The sequence below is a fragment of the Sander lucioperca genome, chromosome 6 (genome assembly GCF_008315115.2).
Source record: "Sander lucioperca isolate FBNREF2018 chromosome 6, SLUC_FBN_1.2, whole genome shotgun sequence".
NCBI lineage: Eukaryota > Metazoa > Chordata > Actinopteri > Perciformes > Percidae > Sander > Sander lucioperca.
This window is the reverse complement of record NC_050178.1, coordinates 40,678,805-40,704,235: the sequence shown is the minus strand read 5'-3', so window position 1 is coordinate 40,704,235 and position 25,431 is coordinate 40,678,805. Positions and strand designations below refer to the sequence as shown.

Sequence of the window (25,431 nt, the reverse complement as noted above, 5' to 3'; positions counted from 1 at the left end):
TGTTGAAAAAGCTCTGCTGCAATTGTAATTTCACAGAAAAGGCTTGGAGCAAGTTTAAACCCAAACTACAGGAGGCGGCCATTAGATGTTGTTCAAGAACTGGCAGTTATGAACTGAAGCCCATAGCCGGAGGGGTTAAAGTATAGAGTACTATGATTCAGGTAAGTATTTTATAGTGCCCCTGCAATTATTTCACATTACAGCTCCCTGATGAGCTTTGTGTGGTTGAGATATACTGATTGATGATACACTTTATCATATTAACCTTATTTGGCTGATTTGAACAGCTAATTTTGGTTTACGAAAATCTCGGAGAACCTTTATTTAACCTCTCCCAAGAGAGCACGCAAGAAGCATGTGCTTTAAGAACAAGGAAAGGAAGGGATAAAAAGGAATGACTTTTACTCTGATATGAAGCCTGACCTGCTGCCAAGTGCTGTATCCCAGGAGAGAGGGGTCAAAATGTGCTTCGCTCCTCACAGCCCTCTTTCCTTCTAATGAAGATAAAACAGGCACGCTGAACAGCATTTTGCCTGGATGCAAGCCATTACCACTGCTAATTGGTAATTACTAGATTACTCAGCAGAGAAGGTACCTCTCAAGCAGTCACTCAAACGCAGGTTATTCAATTTGTGGAAGTTTAGTATTAAATACTTGCTGTGTCTGGACTCAGATTGTTGGTGACTGCAAACACATTGGAACATCGTTTGATACGCTTAACAAAAAGTTAATGAACAAACCAAACTATTTTAGCACATTTAAAATATGTCTTGTAAGTATTTTCATATGCATAGACCTACATGCTGTTTCTGAATGCCTCAGGAATGTTTGGAGCATTTCTGAAGTGCCTACATGGTGTCAGACATGATCTTGCATGTTGTGTCCATGTAGCTGGCAGAATTCCTTTGCTTGCCAACATGAAGCTCCAGAAGGGAATAAATGCATCAATTATGCAGTATTTGAATGATTATACAAGCATACAGGATTAGGAAGTGCAGTGATCTTCCATGTTGCAATAACAGCCTGTCTATGTTGGTACAGCACGCCTCATTAGCACCATTCCCACAGCTGGATGTGGGCTAACAAGATAGCCGACATTCACTCTCTAATTAGCTCCTCTGGTACCCCGCATTCCCCTCTCTTAGCTCAGCACCAGGCTTCGCTATCAGGGCCTCGCTTTGCTTTTGCCATGCAGGGGGTGAGAGATATTGATTGTGCTTCTTTAATGATAAATTCCCTTTGTGCTACGGAAGCCAGTTAGTGAGGTCTGTAGTACTGGGCAGACCTTTTCTCTGTGAAATGGTTTTGGCAAAAGAAACATATTGGGGCATATCCTTGGAGTTCTGAATCAGGAGAATCTGAGGCGCCTCTCGATGTGTTGTCTGGAATTGGTTTTGGGTCTTAAGGCCAAGCAGCACTTTAGGGATAATGGTCAACAGTTTGCTTGTGCACAGGCAGAACATTTTAACATTTTTAAATTCTCTGAAAAGTATTACATTTTAATGCCTGATCACCAAGACTGAGATGCTCATACTAGCACATATACAGTACATTACTGTTACTAAACTACATCCTTGTTAGTGACAGGCGACTATGCCCTACCAGTTAGGAAGCAATTTTCTAGCAGGTCAGACATAACAGGAGCAGCAATGGGCAAGAGAGGAATGATAGGTCACAAATAGAAACGGGAATGAAGGGGTTAAGAGGGCACAGGGAGAATCAGACATTGGGTGCTGTGAACAACTTGGGGTGAGCAACCCTTTCAGCCAGGGTGTCGGGTGTCTCCACACAACATGCCAGCGTTTATTTAGTACCAGGCAACAAGTTGTTGGGAAACCCAATCTCCTTGCCAGCAGCCGGCCGCTCCTCCTTCAGAATCTTCCTTCAGATCTTCATGGCGTCTCCCCGCTCTCTTGTCTGTCGTTCCCTGCATGAAGTCCCCCGTTAGGTGACGTGTGACGCCTCTTATAGCTCACCACTCCAGCTTTTCTACCGCGGTCAAGTCGCCACCTCTCGTGTTACACGGAATGGCCGGTTCTCTGTCAATGATGGCCCAAGGGCAGATGCAAAGCACTGCGTGAAGTTGTAAGGAGGGGGGGGGGGTCATCAGTTACTTTCCAAGTATGGCAGTTTGGAAATACTCCAAAGAAAGGGGATCCTCTGGTGAACCTTCCTGTTCTATGTGCTTTCTGGACCTGTTTCAAAATATGCAACCAGATCACGTACATATGAATCAGACTAACACTTTGGTTGACAGAACGCACTGATCTTAGAAATGTGCTATAGTTTTAAAATGATCTGTGTCCTATTTTAGAGGTAGTTGACTTCTCAACTGTGAATTAAATATCAAAACTACGTACATAGCCAACATTGATGTAGGATGACATTATTTATTAAAGAAAGCAAAGCACCATACATATGTTTTTAAAGGGAGAAGATTGCAGCCTACCTCCAAAAAAATGTTTTCTATCACACAATATGGATCATAGAGTTGAAACAGAGGCTGTGTTAGCCAGCCGTCACCCAGAATCTGTACAGGAATGACCTTTTGGCTCACCCATATGGCATATCTCATTAGCATGCTAACATTGATTAGAAATTATCTGTGTAGTATTCGAAGGCTTAACTGCAGCATGGTGTTGTTTGTGACGGCATGTCAGACACACGCAGAGTCGTGCCTGGCCTGGTTGATTAATGATGGGAAAGGTCAGCCAAACAAGCTCCCTGGCTCTCCATTTCCAGACAACAACCAGAGGTGTAGGGTTCACTGTTTTCAATCAGCGGTGGATTTATCAGGACTGTGTTATCAAGGCTACATGTTGCAAGTCTCAGGAACAATGACATAGCTGTAAGGGGCCTTAAATGGACTTTTAAAAAATGAAATCTGATGACAAGAATGAAACTTGGGTGACCTGATATATTATTTTAAGACTATCAGGTCTAGATTTTTTTGTGATATAAAACAGTGTTTTGAGGGAAAAGCATGTTGTTGGTCAAAAAATGACGTGAGAGCTACTATTTACCTTTGGTCCAGATGGACATTTCTCTACAACTATTGGGTGGATTGATATTGAATTTTGTGGAGTTTGTTTCCCAGACTTTTCCTCTAGCACCACCACGAGGTTGATATATTTAGCTATTAGTGAAATATCAAACCATTTAACAGGGATTGCTATTTTGTACAGACATTCATGGTCCCCAGGGGATGAATCTTTGGTGGTCCCTGGACATTTCCTCTAGCACCACCATTAGGTTAAGATTTGTGGTTACTCTGCTGTTGGATGGATTGCCATGACAATTGGTACATATACCAATCAACCAATTAAATAACCAATTCATTCACTTTCCATCTAGCGCCAAGATCATATGATGTGAAGATTTGGGGGGCAGAAAACTGCAAAACTTTCCGCAACAGACAATCTAACATTCACCCCCACTTCGCTTTGTGATTGGTCAGCTATGAGGGGGTGAGCGATTTTAACTTCTCTTTCTATCTCCCTTTTTTTAACTCTTGATACAACTTTTCATGTGAACAACCGAGCGTAACACGATGTCTTCCAGGACAGACAGCAAGAAAATGTGTGTTATGCATTGCCCATACAGCACGTCATACAAACTTCTCATTTCAACCTTTAAGGCTTCTTTACATTGTGCGATTTTGGGCTGTCTGGGAGAAAAGTTAACCATTGTGAGAGAAACTTGATAAAATCTTTGAAAATCAATCCAAAACGGTGGTATTAAGTAGTGGTGGGGGGAAAAATCGATACAGCATAGTATCACGATATTTTCCATGGCAATACTTTATCGACACACGGACGCCAAGTATCCATCTATGGTAACACTTTACAATAAGGGTAAATTAATTAGCATTACTTAATGCATTAAGAAGCATTAAATAACTGTTAATTACAGTTAAATAAGGTGTCTAATACACATTTATTAACAATGCTCATGTTTGTTCATGTTAACTAAGGTATTAATTGATGTATTATTTACCATTATTTAATGCCTTAACTAACTGTTGATTACAGTTAACTAAGGTGTCTATTTTACCATTTGTTAATGCCTTGACTAACTGTTAATAACAGTTAATTAAGGTGTCTATTATATCATTAGTTAATGCAATATTAATCCTTGAATAACTGTTAATAAAAGTTAACTAAGGTGTGTTTTTACATTAGTTAATGTAGTAATAAGCCTTTACCAACTGTTAGCAAAAGGTTAAATAAGGTGTCTATTTTACCATTAGTAAATACAATTTTAAGCTTTGACTAGTTTGTAAGATGCTATTTACATGAGTTATTACAGTAATAAGCATCACTTAACAGTTAATCATACAATATTAAACATTAGGTAAATGTTGACAAACATCTCTTGATAACATCAACTAAGGGTTTACTTGTTAATTAAGGTATGTCCTAATATTACTAGGTGGTTGATAAAGAAGTTTGATAGCATGTATGTCTTAAGGTTCATAGCCAAGCCATCTCATTATGAGAAAACTGTTTTTATTGTTTATTTACGGGTTATGGTTGTCCACATACTTTTGTCCACTATATTTGTCCATCCTCCAACATATGACTTACTTTTGGTAGAGGGTGAGATCAGTGAAAAGACTCCATAGTCTCCATGCACAGGTTTGCTTGTTCCTTTGTCTTCATGTAGACATTAACTTAAAGCCCAACCTATATAAATGATTGTGCATGCTATATAAGCATCACTTAACCATAACTGGTCACTTGATAAATGTATACTAATACTGAGTAAGCATTACTAAACCATAACTAAACAGTTATTAATGCTCTTTGATAGCCTTATTGAAAGTTGAGAACATATGCACATTAACTATCAATTGATTAATGTATAATAATACTGAATAAGCATTACTAAACCATAACTAAAGAGTTAACTGTAATTAACAATCAGTTAAGGCATTAACTAATGGTAAATAATGCATCAAATACTATCTTAGTTAACATGAACAAACATGAGCATTGTTAATAAATTTGTATTAGACACCTTATTTAACTGTAATTAACGGTTAATTCATGATTATTAATGCATTAAGTGATGCTAATTAATGTACCCTTATTGTAAAGTGTTACGCAATCTATTATTATATATGTTTTGGTCAGTTTGTCTGCTTGACAATCCCATTTTGCAGCAATACAATTGAAGTGAGATGAACAAACAGAGAAATGTATCTTTTTAGATAAAACAGATGTTGACAAAGTTTCCTTTAGGGGACATAATTTGAAATTGGGAAAATTTTGAAGCTGGAAAAAAGGTAATAAATTGCAATATATCGCAGAATATTGCAATATGTTTAAAATCGCAATAATATCATGTTGTGACATAATGCTTGTGATGATATCGTAATGTGAGGCCCCTGGTGATTCCCACCCCTAACCCCTAGTATTAAGATGCTGACACACTAGACTACAGTCTGACCCAGATTGTGACCAAGATTTTATTAGACCCATGTTGTACAGTGTGACATGCAATAAACTTACACGGTTGTTCTTTTTGTCGTTGGTGCACAGTCTCAAGGCATTTAGTCTTGTTGAACATTTTGTTGTGGATATGCTTGTAGTTAATATGAGACATTTATCAAAACATTTAATTAAAATAGAAAAAAAGAGGCTTTTAGCCATTTTAATGATGTGCAACACCATAAACCAAAGGTTGATAAATATTATTTATACTCTGGTTCAAACATTGTTAAATAGTACAGGTAAATGGGAAATATGATACAGAACATATGTACTGTAGTTAGTGCCACATTGTGAATTAGGTGATTATATACTGACTATATCGTGTTTCTCCTGTCTTAAAATTTCCCATGCCTACAGTGATGTGCCTACAGTGCTGCATAGCAGTAAGCCTATACACACATGTATGTGTATGTATTAATAGCAAATGAGAAACAGACATCTAACATCCTCCCAACTTCCAGTACAATGTTTCAGGAGTGCCATTTAAATGTTTTTTCTGGCTCAGAAGTGACACCTCATCAGCAGTTTCTTATGAACCACACATTTTCAATCACTACCCCCATATGAATTCTATTTTCACCTGATAATCTGTTAAGCGACAAGCTGTTTGCGGATTTTGAGTGGAGACCTGATACAACGAAGGTCTGTGAAAAATCACGCGCAAACAGTTGTCTGATGAAAAGCAGATGTACAGAATCAAAACAAAAAGTATGCTGAAAAGATGATTTACTATGTGGCAAAACCCTTGTGGTCATATGACCCATGTGGGTGACATAGTCATAGCTTGTGAGGCAGATAACTGAGATACTGTGAGGTTAGGGGAGGCCTGAAGCCTGTGCGTGAGCGGTTTGGTCAGACAGGCTCCATGTGCGAGTGATAAAAGTGTAAAACCATCCAAACAAAAGGCATATGAGATGAAATCTCTATCTGTGACATTCCCACAATAATGATAAAGCCAGGGTCCCATGTGTACCTGCATTAGTGTCTGACAGACTGGGGTCAACTCCACTACATAAGCGCACTCTGTCACGGCAGAATACACAAGTTAACCACAAGACAATAACCATTTTTAAAATACAGGATCATTTGAAAGAGTTTAAAATATATATTTATATCTCTGGAATATCATTTTCTTTCTGGAGTTATGGTGAAGAGAAATTATTAATGCTTGTGCTGAAAGCAACGCCGCTTTATGCATTCCCTTGCAGACAACTGCAGCAAATGGTGTGTAGCCACAGCCCACAAGCAATCATAGAGATCTAAGTCAAATACCCCTATTCCCCATCGTGGCACAACAAAGGTTTTCCCAGCAGCCACTTGGTATTCCGTGCGGAGAACTTGCGTGAAGATACCTCGACCCACAGCGGGGTGAAGCCTCCCCTCTTTTATATCAGGCATTGTTTTACATACGTCTGTCTTTTGTTTTGAAGTCCAGAGATTAAGACTCACCAGGAACAAGGCAGGTAATCCTCAAAGCAATACAGGCAATTAAGGCGATTAAAAGATAAGATCAATTTATGAAATGTGGTTGTTTATCGCCCGTTATCGCTGGGGATATAACTGAAGGCTCCAGAGACATGCGGGTAATTAACAGGGCATGATGGGTGTAAACACCAAGCGGTCACACGGGAGACACGCTCAGATGGAGCCGTGTTTTGTTAATTTACAAGCTAGGATCACAGCGTTTTGAGAGTGCAGACCTAGGACGTACAGTAGATTGCTTATTTGCTTTGGTTAGATGTTGTGCAAACATTAGCATGTGGTGACGGCGGGCATGCTCAACTGCCAGAAGAGACTGTTCTTGGTAAAGCCTGCTTTCAGTCTACTGTGATGAAGCATTGGCAATATACATGTAGGTGCCAGAAGTTAGATTCCTTGCTAGTGTAGCCAAGAAAGCCTGGCATGCTTTGTGTGGTGATCAGTACAGCTATTGTGCCACATACAGGCCCAGTACCCCTAGGAATTACAAAGAAGAATTCACACCTCATGATTATGTCTAACAACAGCATTCACTTACAACCAATGCAGGGAGTAGTGTGCCCTTTATGTAGCATGCTGGAGAGAGTAAGGATCTGCAGGTTGATTCAGTGGACTACTTAAAAGGTCAGGGAGGACACCATTAACTTACTTCTGTGCATTAATTTGTGGGCATGTAGGTTAAATAAAAAGACTAGTCATGAAATCCATGACCAAGGGAAGTGTGTAAGCTGGGCAGCCAAAGTAGGTTCATGTTAGACTAACCTTACATTGTTCCTTATCAAATACTAGGACTAACTAGTGCTACACTGCACAATGCTTCTTTTTTTTAATGTCCTCTATACCTATGCCTGGGACATGCCGTTCTAGCCTCCATCTTTTAGCACAATATCAGGTATGTAGCCATGACGTGCATATTTAAGACCTTTTTTACAAGATTCGAAGAGTCTGCTGGAAACATCAAAAAGTCAGCCATACAGAGCGTTTAAAACCAACTTATGAAGCTACTGTTGGCTTAATTAGCAAGTTACAGCTGATAACATGTGCCAGCTTTGTCATTTCAGCCCAAAAAACAATGATCGGCAACTAGAAATGGGAAGCCTGAAGTCTGAAATAAAGGACCCATTGTTTCAAAAACCGCTAAGACGGCATGTGTAGCAACAGTAATTAACGTTCATGTTTTTGTATTAGTATTTTTTCTTTCACTGACCTTAATCTAGTGTTTTTGTTGCCTAACCCTAATCCCACCTCAACCTTATTTTATTTGCTATCTTTCCCTAACCTTACCCATATTGCAGTTGTAAATATGTAGATTCAGCGTTAATTAAAAAATTGAAATTTGTCAATTCGTCCAATGTTGACGTTCTTGTCTGGCGATAGAGTTGCACATACACAGTGATGATCCTACCTCACAGTGGACCTCTCGTCTGAGCTGATGGCTGAGAGATGGATATGGTAAGGTTCACCTAATCTAAATTAAAACTAAACGTTACACCCTAATTCTTTGTTGTGTTCCCAGTACCTCCAGAAATGAAACCCATAGGGTCTGCTGGTCTGTTTTTAACTGCATTGAGAGCAGAAATATTCTAGGTCATGGGCTTATTAGGAATCCCTGCATCACAAGAGCACCAACTGGTTTTAATAAAGTTCAGGATGAGGCCAAATTCATTCAGTGTGGGCTGAAAAAGTTTAAGAACCCCTTATATGGGAGTCCGGATTCCCTAACTGTTTATGATTAGCATTTCTAAAGTGAAGCTTGGGGAAACAATCCAGGCAAGTTTATTGTATACAATCTGATTGATGATGTTTTCTGATGGAAATATGCAGATTCCAAAGTAGACAATACAACACAGCTGTATCTGTGCATTGCTTTTGCATGCATAACATATTGTGTTGCAATAAAGAGGTTGTAGGTTTTTGATTGTCTCTTGCTTTCACAATGATAATGAACACATGAATTACTAATATTTAGAAATGTACAGATTGACCGGCTGGTGACCGGAATTGGCCGATTTTCACGTGATCGGCCATGACCGGCGTCTGACATATGGCGATTTTATGCCGGTCAAATGCACTCGGGCGCCACATGATTAACATCGCGCAACATCAGCATCACACGTGCACATGCAGGGTTTCCGCTATATGCATATAGCAGCGACACACCTCCGCTCCATCAGTTGTTTATGAAATGTCATAAAGTCGTAATTATACACGGCTCTGCAGAGCAGCCTGCTCTACTGATCTCAGGCGAACAGTCAGCCGCTCTCTCTCCCCTCTGAGGCTGAACAACTGGAACATGAAAACTACACGCACGTGGGTCCCGTGAAATATGACAGCTACAGTTTATCGGAAAATAGCGTTGGGCACAATGAATTTACTATTTATCAGACCCCAGATGAGACAAGAAGCTAACATTAGCGAATGCTGCGGTCCATCTGCCTCTGACTCCCCGCTGCAGGAGACACTGTATTCCTCTGACACGCTGTATTAACGTTACTGTTTAAAACGCTTTCCAGGTTAGTGGGGATGCATACCGCTCAAAACCAACATTAAAACGTAGTAATCTTCCCTCAGCGTTTAGTTTTGTGTGTAAAATGTAAAAACTGTGTGTAAAATGAGCGGTGACGTTAAATCATCTGTTTCATGTAACGGCACTGTAGGGTACCGTCTATTTGCTGGATTGTTCCGAGGTAACCGTCGGTAGCTAACGTTAGCAGATAAGCCCGTTGACAGCAACGGTAGTGTTCATATTTATGCACAATGACAAGTAAAGCAAACTTGCTAAAAAAGGAACTACATGCTGTTTTTTTAGTTGGATATTGGATGTGAAAAGAAGGAAATGGTTCTTCCATAACATTACACTTTAGATGTGTGTGAATTTCCCACACCAGGAGTAATTCTATTTTATAGTGATCGATTATCTGTTCAAAAAATGTTCTATGCAAAATGTTCTATTAAAGAAAAGATAGAACATAAATATGTGTGTGTGCTGTAAAGTGGTTACAAAAAATGAAATCAGAATCGGCTAAAATAGGTATCAGCAGGTCAAACTCAATACAAAATCGGAAATCAGGATCGGCCTAGAAAGTTGTAATCGGTGCATCTCTACTAATATTACAGTGGAGAATACTACAACGCTGACACTTTTTGCTGATCCAGCCAATCGGCCTTCCAGCCTTTCTCTGTACTGGGTGAGAGGACTTTTTTATTCCCTTAGTGGCCACACACACTGACTTAATACTGAACAGTAAATCACAAAAAAACTCACAAGCAATAAAGATCTACATTAAATATAGCCAATGCTAGCCTGGTGCCTTGAACACATGATGGGATGATACAGTAAGCAGGCTCTGGATGCCAAACTTGAAGAACTTGCTCATTTGGAAATCTTGTTGTTTTCTAACAGATGTATCTTATTTGTCAGAGGGAACTGATAGTTCTGTAATAAAACATGCTACATTTTTTAAAAATATTCAAGCAAGTAGCACAGACAGCCCAAACTGCCAGTATAAATGTGAACCAGGAGAGGTAAGTGAACTGTGCATGCAGAGCTTCATAAAAATAATAGCGTGCCTTGGTTTCAGTCTTGAGTTGTTTTGCCTTCAGAGCACGCCTGACTGATAAGAGAGGAGAGATGATAAGTGTGATAGCAAGTCCTGTGCTCCCAATTTAGAGTTCAACAACTGTAACTGAGCTATGGCAAACTGGGAGCATTTATTTACCCACTATCAGCCTTTATTTCTACAAGTAAGACTCGCTCAAGTGAGCCGTACAAGCTGAGAATGAGGCTTAGGGTTATGCACTTGTGACATACAATTTAATTTCACATTCTATGAAAAATTTTAACTACAGTCTTGTTTCGAAGTTTTTACCATCATTTCTCTGGGTTGTGATAACATTGGACTCCCCTAAGTGATTGCTGAGATTTGGGGACACTACAACAAAGTGTGACAGGGCAAGAAATGAGTGGTCAGACAATCATACAGGTTGTAAACAAGGCAGCAGTTTAGTAAGATTATCATAGCACTTTATTTGGAGATAAAAACCAAAGTGAGCACACAGAAATATAGGTAATAATCCCTTATAGATCAGGGGAACTGTGTGCTCACGTTAGCAAGAGCAGTAGGTAAAAGTTGGACCAAAGAGTTGGTATACTGTATAACTGTGGTTGATGTTTACAGCCATAGGCGCCAAATGTATTCTCCCTGGGTGCCTAAAATATAATCATATCTATGTACAAACAGTACAAAGATGATCACATTACATATTATCTTATATTAAGCTGATCAGTTTATCCCTGCTGCGGTTCACAAGGTGATGCCAAATGACATGCTAACTAGGGGTGGGAATCACCAGAGGGCCCACGATACAATATTTTCACGATACTTATGTCACAATACAATATTATTGCGATTTTAAATGTATTGCGATATTCTGCGATATATTGCAATTTATCACCTTTTTTCCAACTTCAAATTATGTCCCCAAAGGAAAACTTTTTCAACATCTGTTTGTTCATCTCACATCAATTTTATTGCTGCAAAATGGAATTGTCAAGGCAACAAACTGACCAATACTTTCATGAACCTGTCGTAAATGTTCTATACACCTGGAAAAATTAACTGTTTGCATTTAATTAAGATGGACTAGACCGTAATACAATCAGGTACTGTATCCACTGCTGTGCTACTAAAGGTATTTTTAACAATGCAACTTGTACAAAAAAAAAGTTGTGCAGGCCCTTCAGCCACTGGGGAATTGGAAAGGCAATAACTTAAATTTAAATAAAATACATCATGTACTCTTAAAGGTGCAGTAGGTAAGACTTATAAAACTAACTTTCTGTCATATTTGCTAATATTTGATTTGCAAAAATCCACAGCTCCCTGTTCAGATGCACCAATCAGGGCCAGGGGGGGTGTCTAACTGCGTGTCAATCACTGCTCATGCACACACATTCATTCTCCCTTGTGGTGGGAGGGGCTTAGGAGACCGTTTTGGGCTTCAGCAGAAAGGGGGGGGGGGTACTGAGAAGTTGTTGATGTTCACATTTTTTGGCTAAGTCCTGGATCTTCACAATCCTACCTACAGCACCTTTAAGTAAACAAAATGTGCTACTGTTTGCTGCCAGCCTTGGTACTAAAAAAAGTTCAAAAACATTTGGACAGTGAAGGAATGTCAACATTGTTGCTCAGAAAGAGGAGCTGATCAACATGCTCTGAGGTCAGAGTGCTCCTTTGTGCTGTGACTATGTCTCCAGACGTTGAGAAGACTCTTTCGGCTGAGACGCTAGTACCTGGGATACAAATGAAAGGATAGACTTGCTCATGTGATTTCCACCAGCTTAGAGGATCTTCTGTGAGTGCCAGTGGTGTGACCTCCTGGTATCTTTTCACTTCCTCCTCAGCTATGGCAGATAATGATTTTGTTGCGGCTCCAACATCTACTTCTACAAGTGACGTGTTATCGCGTAAACATACACACCACTTTCTAAAGCCAAGTGGCGTGTTATCTATACACATTTTGAGCGCCGTATACAGCGGACGGGTTGGGTTTAGGAAAAGAAGAACAGGGTTGGGTTTAGGAAATGTGACACGCGGGACACAAAGGAATCTTGACACGCGGGACACGATCCCCGCTCTCCTGGGTGAAAGTCCTGTGTTTGACCAATCCTCCACCCCGACCAACCTCCCTATGCGGATTTTCGCCCTTTCATACTACTCGCTAGGGCGTAAATTCACACGCAATCGCAAGGTAATGTAAGTCAATGGAGGCCAAACCGCGTTGATAAACACGCTAAAAAGCAAGTATGCGTCTTGATAACACGCCAATAATGGCATACGAATTGCCGCGTCATGCATACGCCACTTCATGAGATCAGTCTCTGGACCGAGTAAGTCTGATATCCCACACTTTCTCATCTTGGCTGGAATGACTGGGGGTCCTGGATCCTCTTCAGTGTAGCAAGATTCCTCCTGATGCTCCTGGACTTCTGGCTCAGAGATGGTCTGCTGTCTAATTTCTTCCTGTAGAGAACACAAAGTATGCAGTAAATGTTATTTCTCTTTGGTAATTTATAATCAATATGTCTGTAATAATCTTTACAAAAAGAGAGAGAGTAGGATTCTTTTCCTCAGACATCACAGTGGTCGCCACTTGCATCGACTTCAATGCCCTTACAATTTCTTCAGCGTTTCCAATATCAGTCTCATTCCATGTGAAGACATCTTTCTCACTTCGGGAGACAACAGCGTTGCACATACGGCAGGCTGTTGTTCAAGGAACCTCCGTAGCATTTTATAAGCACTGTTCCATCTCGTGCTGACATCAGTCTTAAGTTTATGGGTCAGTAGCTGTAACATTTTCTGTTTTTCCTCCAAAGTGTGGTTTGCCAGCGTGCTTCTGTTAAAAAATCCAGTTATTTGCCGTACTCTCCCCATGAGCCTGGCCACTGTTGGCAGATTTAACGCCCGCTGCAACGCCAGATTCAGCGTGTGAGTGAAACACTTAACGTGTAGGTATCCCGCTAACTGAATGCAACGGCCATATTAGAAGCGTTGTTGGTGACAACCACCAGGTCTTTGTCAGCAATCCCCCATTCCCATGCTGCATTTGGGAGGTCAGCAATGTTCGCCCCAGTGTTACTTCCGTGTACTGCTCTAGTTTTGAGGACGTGAAACAGCAGTTGCCAGTGTTCTGTGTGATAATGAGCTGTAATAGTCACGGATGAATCCACTGGCCGTGACGTCCATGCATCACAAGGTAATTCAACCCGTTCTGCTGTTCTCAAACTTTCTTCAACGTTAAGCTTCACTTCTCTGTAGAGCTTGGGTACGGCTGCGTCTGTGAAAACATGGCGTGATGGAGTCACATACCTCGCTTCCAGTGTCTTTAGCAAGTAATAAAAGACCTCATTTTCCACAATGCTGTATGGATGCAAGTCTTTGCACATTAAGTAGGCGATAGCTTGAGTTATTTCCTTAGCTCACTCTGAATTGGGAGGTAGCTTTGTCAAGCTAAGCGTGTCCAGTGTTGGTTGGTTTTTCGTTGGAGCTGATTTAGCATTAGTTTTACCGTCCTCGGTTAACGCTATCTGTAGATGGTGGCGTGTGAGATGAACCCTAATGTTCGTGGTATTCCCAGAGTATTTTATTTTCCTATGACAGTTCTTGCAAATCCCATGAGTCATATCCATCTCCGTTGTCCCCTCCTTGTTTAAAAACCAGACGTAAGTCCATACAGTTGATTTAAACGCGGACGGTGCATTTCTGACTTCTTTCCATAGACAGTATATAAACTGGACCAACAGATCCCGTTGCTCTGGACGGAGACCAGTGAAGGATATTAGAAGCACTTTTCTGGTGAGGGCTGAGCGTTACTGTGCAGCCTCCAACTGAGAGAGACGACGTAAATGTGACGTGAGCAACCTGTGTCTTCTGGTAGCTGTGCCAAGAGAAATCTCAATCATTCCCAATCTTGCAGAGACGGAGAGCGTAGGTATATGTAAGGAGATAACATAGACACAGGCTAATTATTGCTAACTAAAATGCTAGTTAACATTAGTAATTACACTTAAACAGCTAATGTAAGTCGAAACTGTCTGCGAGCTTCTCCTGTACTATACGGTAATTCCTCTACTATGCAACAGTAAGTCGTGTGGTTATGACACAATCGTTAGCCTATTTTTACAAAAACGTCTGCTACGGAGCCATAATGTGAGATACAACGTAATGGAGTCTTTTATACATTGTGTGTTTCTTTAGAAATAAACAATGGACAAATAGAGTCTTTACACGCTTCAGATGTAAAGTTATTCGCTGTCAAAGTGACGTCAAAATGAATGGCAGTCAATGGAATGCTAACGGGAGGTGATGGCTTGGTAGCATCAAAATGGCGCCATAGGAGCTAAGCGTTCTGGGGAGAGGCTTACCCCCTTGCTTCTTTCTCTGATGCCGCCATCTTTATTTTACCTACTTTCTCCTGCATGCTGACAGTAACCCCTGCTGACCTCACCAGAAAACAAACAGCATCATCTAGTGGACTGAAAAAGCTATTGGTTTTATTATTCTACTACCAAAAAGTTAAATTCTCATGTGAAATTTATATAATAAACAATCGATACTTGGCGTCCGTTTATCGATACAGTATTGTACGGGAAATATCGCGATACTATGCTGTATCGATTTTTCTCCCCACCCTTAATGCTAACCACATGGTTAAAATTAGGATTTGCTTCAACATCGTGTCCATGTCTCTATTTATCTTCATTAGACAACGATCAACAGGAATCAGCACTTGTAATAACACCAAACATTTTGGACAAGAATTTGATTTTCCTTTGTTTTCTCTTCCAAATAGGGTTAAACATTTTTGTTTAAAACCTGTATGATTGTCTTCCCGCACATATTCTTTGCCCTGTCCGACTTCTTTTTTAGTGAAGTTGGCTCTTTCTCATCTCAGCAATTACTGTAGTAAGTATAAGTATAACTGATAGAAATAATCGTCAAAACTTCAGAAATAAGACCCAAATTTAAAGTTGATTTAAAGTATCAGTGGAGTTGGAGAAAGGACCCGAGCCCTGGGGCATCACATATTCTAAACAAACTTGGACAAACTCAGACACCAAACCAGTTTGTTCTGGGAATGTCATTAATGTATCTATGATTGAAATATGCATTATTTAGTAGAACACCATACATGTAAGCCTTTGCAAATATTTCCAAAGTGGTATAGGAGGCGATTTGTTAAGCTTGACGAAGATGGTGAATGATTTAGTTTCCTCAGAGAAAAAGTGAAAAGGTCTTTGTGTGGGTGTGTGTTTTTTTTGCTTGTGTCTGTATATGTCTGAGTGGATGAGAGTGCATTAACCAGACCCTTGGGCTTGACAAGTCTCCTTTGGAGGCTGTCTGCAGAAGCAGAAGGGCAGGAGAACAGGGACCAAGGCCTGTCACAGCATATTCAACTGCCACCAGCTTACATTAAAATAAGCCTAGCTCTGCTCCACATAGACTGAGTTTAACACTGCAGACTGCAACCAAAGGTCAATGTCTAAAAGCCGGATATCCGAATATGATAAACCAAAAGGAATGCAGCCACCTTTCCTGTAAATCTAAAACACAGAAAGCTGCTCTGGTTCGTCTTTCCAGTCACAGTGTGGAATTAATGCTTATTCCCTGATGTAAGTAGGATGTGGAAGCTAACTCATCTAAATGCTAGGTCAGGCCTTCACCATCATGGCTGTTTTTCCACCCCTGCCCTCATCGTGATCTGGCACTTTCTCAGAGTTTACTTCTTTAAAAAGCTCCATTGAGCCTCTTCTGTTCTGGAGCGATTGGACCTCTTCTCCAGATCACACAATGTTGCCTGTCCCCCTGAAAAGTGTCCATTTATAGGTTTTGGGGCCCCGTATGTTGTCGTTCATCCTCTTTTCCTAATCATGCTGTGCTGTTTTGCCAACGGTAATGTTTCCCTACATCTGTTTTTGATTCCTCCGGAGGAAGTGGGAAAATAAATGCATCTCTATCAGTAAAGATTTAGAGAGAAAGGGTAATTAAGATATGGGTTTTCGGGATCAGATTACTTGTAAAAGCCTTTATTTCAAGAAAGAGTAATGGCTTGCTTCAACTAATTTTCTCTTATTTTGATCTACAGTACGTATGGTGTTTGTAAATCATTTAGTTTCACATGCCTTTTTTTTGCCAAACTTTACGCTCTCTAGCTTTGTCCACTTGAAGGCAGCAGAACAAGCTGTAAACACAACATTGATTAATTTGGAGTCAAAAGTGTTGCATGGCCACCCGAGTCCAGTACTCACCCTCCCTTTAGCTCTGTTTTGGTCTCCACCAACTCCTGAAGGAAATATCTGCCTCTTTAGCTGGTAAAAGCTCCACAATGTTCACTTCTAACAACACTGTCTGTTTGCCATTTTTTTTGGTGCTGGGCAGGTAGCATATAGTGGTTTTATTAGAGAAAACCATTAGCTTCCATTAGGAGAATTGGGTGATTTGTCACTACTAGTGACCCCTTTTCACATTACACATGGTCATTTAATCTATTATATATCTATTAATGCAGCAGCTATATGCAGCACATTTCTAAACACCACGTCATGATAAAATAATCTGCTGGGCTACTTTTAAATCTCTCTTTCCACAAGACATTGATAGTTATTTCTTTGTTTTATATTGGTTAAAACATAGTTGTTGTTTTTTTAAGATTATTTTTTGGGCTTTTCCGCTTTCAATTTTTGACAGACAGGTAGGTGAGAAAGGGGAGAGAGAGGGGGAAGACATGCAGGAAATCGTCACAGGTCAGATTCGAACCCTGGACCTCTGCGCCTGCTCTACCCACTGACCCAACCCGGCCACTTCCAAATTTATTTCTAATAAACAGAAGGAAATTGATTATTATTATTACTAACCTAGCTCCATGCTAGCTACCTATTCCCCAGAGTCCTTATGTTTTTTTTTCGCCCAGCATGTTTCCTGGATTAGGGTGGCACCAAAATCATGGTTGCAGCTGTCGCCGTGGTCCTGCTGCACGCCCTGCTATGCCCTGTTACACCCTGCCACGCTCTGCAGTGCCCTGCAGTGTCCTGCAGTGTCCTGCTGCATCCTGCTGCGTCCTGCTACGTCCTGCTATGCTCTGCTGTACCATGCTACATCCTGTAACGCCCTGCAGTGCCCTACTATGCCATGAACTACTATGACTACTATTTCTAGTCACTGTTCCATTATCTTTATTGTGACTGTTATTGCCACTGTTCATCACACCCCCAACCGGCACCGTCAGACACCGCCTACCAAGAGCCTGGGTCTGTCCCAGGTTTCTTCCTAAAAGGGAGTTTTTCCTCGCCACTAAATGCTTGCTCTTGGGGGAATTACTGGAATTGTTGGGTCATTGTATATTATAGAGTGTGGTCTAGACCTACTCTATCTGTAAAGTGTCTTGCGATAACTCTTGTTATGATTTGATACTATAAATAAAATGTAATTTAATTGAAATTATGATTATGTTTTTAAAAATGAATAGCACAGTTATAATTAATAATTAATATACAGCACCAATATAATGATGACTAAATTAAACTTCATATGATAATCATATTATGTATTCTGTAACTTACAGAATAAAGTTAGCAATAGTACATTTAATGTTTTTGTCAAATCCCATTAAAGTACCAAGTAAAATCATCGGTGCATTCATCCATTATTCAGTACTTTCCAACCGTATCCTTTGCTTCTATATCTTGTCCTTTAACTTCTTTTTATAAATGACTCATGGACTCACTAACTTGAAATTTGGGATGATAGAGGTCAAGGGTACTGCATGAGGGAAAACTGGGAATAAAATGTGGAGTCTTTCTGCTGCAGACCCTGTTGGACCCCAAAGTACTTGTGAAATTTTGTCACATACAGTACTGAAAACAAGGCACTTTCGTTCACCATTGTCGTTTGATCTTGTATTTCTGTTTGGGACGAGGTGATTGAATTCTTTGGTTAGAGTGTGTACACTAGTGAATTATAAACTTGGATGGTACCAACCGCACCACCCTGTAACCTTCACATTGTGTGAATTCTCGGCAGCACATATCAGGCCTTGCTACTGCATCACACTGCTAACATTGTGGCTCATAACTTTACTCAACAAGTTGTTGCCTTGCCGCCACATGCACATCTGTATTTGATGATGCTTTCAAGCTGAGTTCAAGGTAAGGCCACTACAAATTACAAGAAAGGCCACTACAAATTATTACAGAATGACAACTGGTATTTTAACTGAAGACAGTGAATTACAGCCATGCCTCCCATAGAGGAGAATGGCATTCCTGTATTATCTTTTATTGGCCATTAGGTATTTTACTCTGAGACCAGAACACTAATTTTAACTAACCACTGCTCTGCCCACATTATTTCAGCAGAAGTATTGAGGTATAGGGACTTTAGCCAGTCCCCACAGCGTCCTGTGTGACTTCCCTTGTGAAACAAGTGTTGCTTCTAATTGCACCCAGGAACATGGGTGAATGAAGGGATTCAATAGAGCATTATTAGTTGGTGCCCTCCGCCAAACTACTAAATTTAGATGACATCAGCTTGTTCATTTTAATTACCCTCTTATCCTCTCTGCTTTGAACAAGGCTCATGCTAATCCTGGCAGTAATGGGCTACCATAAGCGAGAGTAGACAAGGTTTAGGCTTGTTCGGGTAATCAACCAGCTGATGAAGAATGGAAAATCTGGGAGAAGGAAAGAGGCAGTCGACTCCCACGAGGCCTGCAGATTCAGTAATTCTGAGTTTGTTTTCTCAGTGTGTTAGGGTAATAAAGGCATTGAATCCATCCAACTGTTTGTCAGTATATACATCACTGCAGAGCAAAGGACATCCCTTTGCTACTTTCATGAGCAGAAGGATCAATTTAGAAGCAAAGTCATTTCGATGAAAAACAAGTGAATGATTTCTCTTTAATGGTGCTTTTTTTCATTTTATTGAAGAAAAATACAGCAAGATTTCGAGTTCAAGCACAAGATTAATTTGACTTGTTAAAGTTACATTCCTTAAGATTTGACTTCCGGATTTGATGACACCTGTAGTTAATTATGGCAAAGCTATGAAAAGTCAGAAAAATACAAGTCCCAGAGTTCTATTTGGAATGACACGTTTATCGATCACTGGGGACAGGAAGAGGCTTAAATTACCACTTAAAATAGCCACTTAAAATTACAATAAAAGAAGTGCAACTTATGTATTTGTTTACATTGCACTCAAACAAACCCCGGGCTCCGGGGATTCATCACATTGCATTGCTGTAAAGACTGTTTGCTTAATTAAGACTAAAGAAAACAGTCAACAAGAAAATAAGACTAAAGAATTGTTTTATGCACATGTGCATAAAATACATGCACTGTGCATGCTCTCTTTTGAATTTCATCCAGCACTTGCATGCATGAAAGCCTTGTTTGTTTGTTAAAGGTTATTTTTTGGGCTTTTCTGCCTTTATTCAATAGGACAGCTAGGTGAGAAAGAGAGGGGGAAGACATGCAGGAAACCGTCACAGGTCGGACTCAAACCCTGGACCCCTGCGTTGAGGCGTAAACCTCCAAGTATATGTGCGCCTGCTCTACCCACTGACCCAACCCGGCCGCAGTGAATCCCTTGTTTATGTGCACACCATCTGAATTCCGAGTGGGAATGGCGGACTCCACCGCTGACAATGCAAACTACTAGTTTATATATAGCGGTAACTAATGAGTGTAAATACATTTAATGGCTATAGCAAAAACAATTACATCCTGGTACCCTAGTATCAAGAATTGGGTTTGATATGTTTAAAATATGAATTAGTTACATAAATACAACTGAATAGGAGTAATTTATTCAGACTCAATTCGTAAGAACAGTGTTGAACCAAACCCAAATGCTGACACTATGTCAAAATCATCGCTGTTGCGTGCGAGCACTGAGACAGTTTGTTGTAGAGCTGCAGGGGAACTGTTGAGTGGCAAATTCTGATTCAAATTGCACGTGAATTATTTATTATTTTCAAAGCTTGCACAAGGGTATAATGGGTTTAATGGCAGAACCTTGCTCTGTTCTGTTGTGCAATACTATGTCCAATGCTATGTTTGGTAATGAATGTAAAATACATTTAAAGAATTGTACTTTTGTGTTTTTAGACAGCTTTACCCATTGTAGCTTTGGTACAAAGCCATGTAGCTGTGCATACAGAAAATAAAATTGGAAATCGCAGGAGGCAGGCCAAGCACGTGCCTGCTGCTACACACTGCCTACAGTGTGGTACCTTTGATAGATAATGGAGGCTTTGACTTCAATTCAGCACTTTGCAAAGGAATGCCATGCTGCTTCTGTAACTGGTGAGTTACAGCCTAGTTTTACTCTGCCAAGGCATGACGTGCACTGTTCAGGGGTTACTGTGGTTTAAAATGTAGCATTCATGAATGGGCTGTAGTTTAATAAGCCTAAAAACAATATACATTAATATTTTAATTTCTTTGTTCATTTTGGTGTCAGTGGAATTCACTTTTTTTTTTAAATCTTACACAAAATAAATTAATATGTGGTGCCATACTGAGTGTTCAAATCTCAAAAAGGTTTGTGTGTTGTGTGCATTTTCAACATACTGCAAAGAATTCATTACATGTTGTAGCTGGCCTCCTCTGCACAGTGCACACTGCACACTCTGCTTTAACTTCAAAAGGGATGAAAAATGACAAACATTTTGAGTTGGCCGAAGAGCCAGAAAAAACACACAAAGTCCATTGAAAAGAATAGGAATTTGAACTCTTGGAGGTCACCTCAGATGATATCGTAACAGCTGTATTCATCTTTAGAGTGAATGTGTGAGGGATGCTCTCTTTTGAAGTGTGAAGGGGAGAGCCAGTCAGTCTTTGCAGGTCAAAGTAATTACAGAGTGGCTTGAAAAGAGAGGTCAGAGAGAAGTACCTGTTCTGGCCTTATAGATTACTACCTGCTACAGCCTGACAGCACTCCAGAGGTTACAGTTAATACTGTAAACACCTTTATGTTGGTAAAAACCTTGTTTTACCATTATATGTCTTACTTTGACATCCTGTAGAATGTTTTTGATTTACACATAAAGGGCTATTTAAAATGAGATATCTGGGACTACAAAAGTTTTAAAACAGTGTAACATCGTAACCTACAGAGAAAGCAACCCTCACACATGTAAACTAAGATCTAGATTATCTTAAGACGTGATCTGCTTATGTAGCTAAATAAAATTAGAGTTGTGTGTGTGTGTGTGTGTGTGTGTGTGTGTGTGTGTGAGAGAGAGAGAGAAAGAGAGAATGTGTGTGATAGGTCATAACCCTGCACTGCCCCAGATACCATGAATAGTCCTATGACAAAAAGCATTTTAGCACATTCATAAATCATCGTTAGATCAATACAAGACTGTTTGTTCCTGGTTCCAACATCATTACATGTTTTCTGAAGCATGTACATATTACTATAGGGTTTATCTGTCACAGCCAAAGTACAGCTTTTACTTGTTGATGGTGATCTCACTCTTGGGCACCATTGCAGCTGAGACATTATGTAGTCCTCGTCTGTTTTTCTGCAGCTCTCATTATGTGAGGCTGAGACCCATAAAAGAAAGAGCAGGTCTGGGCCTGAGATGAAAGGGGATGTCAGTCAGCATCCGCAACAAGGCTGCCCACCTGCTCCAAATACCACACAACCAGATAGCTAATGATGAGATACCTGCCTGGATTAGCAGAGGGATGCTGGAATACAGTATTTCATTAAGGGTCACTGATGGTTTGCTGATTTCAATCCAGCTCTGGTATTGAGCAGTGGCAGGACATGGATGCAGGACAATGAGGTGATTATCTGTCATTCGATAACGCTGCCAAATACCAGCAATGCCATGTTGATTGAGCTGCTATCAAATGCCAGGATCTGTGGCTCTGGGGAACAGGTGGTAAATGCTTATCAGAGCACTCCCCCCCACCCCCTCAGTCTGCGGATGCTTATCTCAAATAATATGTAACTCTGTTTTATTCTTTTTTGAACTTTCACTTTATTGGCTGCGTGGACGGGCAGAGTTACCTTGCTATAGGCCATGATGTGGTTATGGAAACACAGGTCTACAGGGTCTTCTCAATTCCCAGGTAATGAATGAGTAGCTGACCATGTTCAAAGATAATACTTCCTTAAAAAAATTGAACATCTTAATTTTCAGCACTAAGAAGCCAAATAGGACAGTGTGATGGCTTTACTTTGCAAGAGATGAGCAGCTAAGTCTGCATATATGAACAGGTGCTCCAGCCTAAATCCAGCTCAGACTGGGACCTCTACTCTGCTCCTTTAAAGCCCCAGGAAGTCATTACTTACAGCGTTTGTATGTGGTAAGGAAGTATTGTTCTCTATCAATTACCCTGGAAACATAACAGTTGTGCTAAAACCACATCATTAAGCAATTGTAACCAAAACAGACTATGTTTTATTATTTGAGACTTTTGGCTACACTGACAAGCTCTATGAACTAATACCACCCTGGAGGAAAGTATGAATACATCTACATATAATAACAATAATTCTCTACTGCTGTCTGCCTGAATGTAGAGGTGTTGCAACTTGTTTTCTGTCACTTCAAACTCAGAGAAAAATACATGAAGACTCCGATAGTAAAACAATAGTGCAATCATATTGTATTGACATCACTATGTGTCCATGGTGTCTTTATGTTCCCTATATCCAATAACGTGGCTAACAACATATATATATATATATATATACACACACACATTTAGGCATCCTGATCATATATATATATACACACACATTTAGGCATCCTGATCATACACCTCAATGCTGCTCTTAAACATGTCTGCTCATAGTCAGGCTGAATGTTTGGCAGGTTGCTGAGATGACAGGGAGGTCAATAATAGTCGTTTATGAGAGGCATATCATCTCTACAACACACAAGCTGTAAATTATTATTATTAGGAGGACTGTATACGTACATGTCAGGACAGACTCTATGGATTTGTATGAACTGATTTCACGTCAATTAGATGTACAGAACCCTAGCTCTACGGTGTGATTTACAGAGCAAGTCTGTTGGTGTGTATCAAATCAGGCATGTGCAAGAGGACATTTATAAATACCCATAAACCCATGAAACATCTCTGATAGCCTCTTATGTTTAGAGAGGGGCACCAGCTATTTATGGGAGCTGTTTCATCTTGCTAGTGAAAGTTTGATTACTCTTTTAAATATGTAGTTTTTAACTGTCTTCCCTTGATTAACAGATGTTTCAATCTGTCATTAATACTTCTTCTATGGAGTTTATTTTTTTGGGTTCAGTTTGTTGGTTTGTTTGTCTATCAGTACGATTATGAAAAAAACTACTGGCCCGGTTTTCATGAAACTTGGTGGAAGGGTGTAGTTGTAGTTGTGTAGGGTGTCAGCTGTTGATCACGCCTCGTGCAGTAGAAAATACAGAGCAGACTCCCCAGACTAATGTTCAATCTTAAAAGATTGAGCTTGGTCTGGTGATAGCATACGCATACAGTATACAACAGTGCAACAATGCTTGAAACAGTGGTGAGTGAAGTAGCTGCTCAAAAAATAATACTTTTCTTTAAACACACTGATGCTTGTCACACACATACATAAGTATTCCAAAATAAGAAGATAGATTTGAGTCAGCAACTTACCAATGAGACTAATATTGGTTGTCAAATGGCAAAAAAAACAGTTTCAATTATTCACTTGTAATTTCTAAATTTGGTTTCTTAAATCGCAATAAAACAGGCAGCAGGTTTTAGTGATTTTGGCATCGCTCTTACAAACAAATAAAAAACAGTGTAATTTACAATCACAGGTTGCTGTGCACTTGACAATTAAAGCGAGGCTGAGCTGAGTGCTGCTAATACTGCTGAAAGTAACATTAGCATGGCTCTGATCTAGCACATGAAAGCGAGAGATGGGCCAGACTTGCTTCATCCAACTGGAGACACTCACATGGTCTAGACACACAATGCTGGCAGAGATTCCCTCCCTTTTACTATGGGGTCCATGGTCCATGGTCTCCATGGATACCACATACTCATCACCAATTTCTATTACTCTCCACATGGCACTGTGCGAAGACCACACTACATCAGAAATCCAACTCAAAGCATCAGAAATGAAAGCTTTGAGTCTTCATGCCTGGTGATTTATCACAGGATGGATGTCATGATCAAACTGACTGTTATTAACATTATCTTGTCATGCATGAGCCACGAGTATGGCTTTGGATATGGTGAAAAATTGGAAGTGTAACTGAATTATGAGGGATTTGAATTTGACTCGATCAGACACCTTCAATATCAGAGTCCATGTATTACTACAATCCTGCATATACCCTTTCATTCATGAGGTCTCCCACATGAAACTGTGCATAAACACAATCCTATGCACACACTACAACCTCAAAATGTCTCAATAATTCACAGCCCAAAGTTTCTTTTCCCGTTTCTCCTCTCTGTTTTTATTAGATATTCCTTTTGCTTGGTTGCTCTCATGGGAGCAACAGTGCAAGGCTGGAGAATTTCAATGTGGTTTATTCATTTCCCTCCCTTCCATCTCCATATCAGTCTGAATCAAACAGTGGCATTTCTTCAGCTCCAACTCACCTAACCTGCCATGGCGGAAGTCTTTTTTTAAGGGCTGGCTTGGTAGTTTTGGAAAGCATCATCAGCATGGCCGAGTCCAATTATTGACCTTCCAAACAGGGCCTTTGCAGACGTTACGTCTTATTTGCTTACAATCATCATGTCAAGTCTGCAAGGGCACTGGACTGCAAGGGGTGTAAACATACATCAACAACACTAAGGGCCTACAAAAACACTGTACTGTGTAGACTGCACTTAGGCATAGTAATGCTTTGAGCTAAGTGCTAACACCAGTATGCTAACATGCTAACAATGACT

General features: G+C 40.2%; 1 long non-coding RNA gene across 1 annotated transcript; it reads right to left on the bottom strand.

Moving 5' to 3' along the window:
• Positions 1 to 3,740: 3,740 nt before the first annotated feature.
• LOC118495369 lies at positions 3,741 to 24,732 on the bottom strand. Its single transcript, XR_004897748.1, has 3 exons — positions 24,719 to 24,732; positions 21,431 to 21,435; positions 3,741 to 3,830 (listed from the first exon to the last, which is right to left on the bottom strand). It is a non-coding gene; the product is annotated as an uncharacterized LOC118495369 (long non-coding RNA).
• Between the last annotated feature and the right edge of the window lie 699 nt (positions 24,733 to 25,431).